The 2,445-nt window shown below is 37.4% G+C and overlaps 1 pseudogene; it reads right to left on the bottom strand.

Moving 5' to 3' along the window:
* Window positions 1–202: 202 nt before the first annotated feature.
* LOC103259691 lies at window positions 203–1,569 on the bottom strand (annotated as a pseudogene).
* Between the last annotated feature and the right edge of the window lie 876 nt (window positions 1,570–2,445).

The following is a 2,445-nucleotide window of genomic DNA, read 5'->3' as shown; positions in this document are numbered from 1 at the left end:
TGGACAAAAATTATTAATGGCTTTAAACTGTACCAATAATAGTACCAAGATTCTATAAAATGAGGGACTGAATATAACTACTTAGATGTCAAATACACTTTAGCAAATAGATTTAAAGAATGCTACAAATGCCAAGTGTACATGGTGATGACCAGCCAAACAGAAAATCAAATCTTGTGTACTTAGACCCAGATTAATCAGATTATGACTTTTCAAGTGAGGATTTAGGTGTCTCACCGTCATTGTCTTCCTCCTCCTCCTCACAATTCTCTTCTGTCTGCTGTTCCAGTTCCTCTTTGGTACCATCATTCCCATTCCTACTACTGTGCTAAGACCGGTCATCTTCTCTCCAGTCACTGTCTGTGTCCAAGTGCCACTCTCCACTGGAGCCCTCTCTCCCATGACTTCCTGAACCTTCCTTTCCCTCCTCCTCCTCCTCCTTCTCAATGTCTGACTCCTCCTCACTGTCGGACTTCTGGTGCTTTTTCGTTTTGGATTTCTTGCCTTTTTTTTGAGTCTGTTTTGTTTTTTTTTTTTGTCCCTTGTATTTACGTGTGTACAGGGGCCTAAAAGAGTCATTGAAGCCCATGTCAGCAGTCAGGTTTGGCAAGAACTAGAAGTAGTGCCTTCCCCTGATGATGAATCAGATGATGAGAAACAGAATGCAACCAGCAACAACAAGGAGAAGAATACTGGCTACAAAACAGCCTGCACCCACACTGAGGTAATAAACACCTACTCTCATTTCTGCTGGCCAGCGAGGAAAGAGGGTGGCCACTATTACTGCAATCACAACAATTAATCCCCTGACAAATGTTTTAAAGTGAACTGGGTTATAGATGCACACATATACCTTATTTCCATCAAGAAAAACTTGACCATCATGTGGCTCAAGTTTGAATTTTTTCTCATTTTCCTTCTTTTTGAGAGTTCCTGGAGTTTTCACCTTTTTGGATTCTTCCTTTTCACCATTTTTCCCCCTCTTTTTCCTTTTTTGTCCTTTCATCTTTTATATTTTCTTGCTTGCTTTTTTAATCTTCTTCTTTTCCACTTTCAGCTTTTCCTTTATCTTTTTCTTTCTCTATGTCTTTATCATACTTCATTTTCATTATTTTTAGTACTCGATGAAAAAACTGTTCTTCTAAAGCCTGTTGCAGTAGTCAACCACAGACTCTCTGTCTGTAAATAAAGCTCCTTCTCCTTTCTTGACCTTTGCCCACTTTTCATCCAAAAGGCAATACACTGCTTCTGAAGATTTTCAATCATAAAAGGGAAGAACAGGATAATCAACTGCTATGTGTCTATCACCAGGCTTAGCAATCACACTTGGAAAGCACTTTCAGAAACTTCATAAATTTAGGCAACTTCATAAGATATAGACACTAATCACTACTATTTTTACTAGCATTATCCTACAATAAAATAATCAACTCATGGACCCATCATATTGGTGGGCTTTGTTGGACAGTTGAATCAAAGATACTCGGCTATAGTCCTCTCTTCTTTAGATGTTTTGCCAACTTCCTGGACCCGATTCTTGTGCCTCCTGCACTGCACCATGTTGTCTGCTCCACCCAGGCCATGATGTGGAATGGGAGCAATCAATAGTATTAACATGTACTTAAATCATATCATATTCTAATATTTCAGTTCTGAGTTATGATGACCATATCCTTGCATAGCCTTCTGCTCTGATGTTCCCTGAAGGAGTAATTTTTGTGGCAAGAGTTGATGAATGAATCAAAATTAACTAAATAAAGCTTAATTACAGGTAATAATTGAAGCCAGAAGGGGTATGGTATGGTAACATATGAATAAAAAGGCCTCTGGTTCTGGAACATAAAGAATGACAGAAGAAAAACTGTGTATCATGGCAAGGGAGAGGTTTACTTAAGTCTTTTGAGCCCTGACAGGAGAGTTGTTATTTGTCATATGAGGTCTGGAAAGCCAACAAAATAATTTGAAACTGGTGAAAATTATAATCAGTTCTGATTTTTAATAAGAAAACTGTCTGCAATGAAAACAATGGATTGATGAAAGATATTTCTTTAACACAAATTTGAGTTGGTAGTAGTTTAGATGCAGCATAGATTATGAAAACTGGATGGATTGAGTTTTAGGAAACACCTGTGAAAAGATTTGGCATTGAAAATAGGTATCAGAAAGAGAAACTTACAAAGCCAGTAAAAATAGTAGTGATTAGTGTCTATATCTTATGAAGTTAAAATAACTTTAAGACATCTGCTGGAGAACAACTCTAAGTAATTACGTATATGCATATGAAAAAAGAGGTCTACTAGAGATATAAATGTATAATCACTGGGTATTTGGGGCTATAGGAATGGATGGATGTATAGAATTTTTTTAAAATGATGGTTTTCAGCATGAATAACAAAGTTGAGTAGGTGATCTGCCAGAAAGAGAAACAGACGTGCGCGCACACAG

The sequence above is a fragment of the Carlito syrichta genome, unplaced genomic scaffold (genome assembly GCF_000164805.1).
Source record: "Carlito syrichta isolate Samal-C Ts95f unplaced genomic scaffold, Tarsius_syrichta-2.0.1 Scaffold86710, whole genome shotgun sequence".
Taxonomy (NCBI): domain Eukaryota; kingdom Metazoa; phylum Chordata; class Mammalia; order Primates; family Tarsiidae; genus Carlito; species Carlito syrichta.
This window is presented reverse-complemented; position numbering and strand designations above follow the sequence as displayed.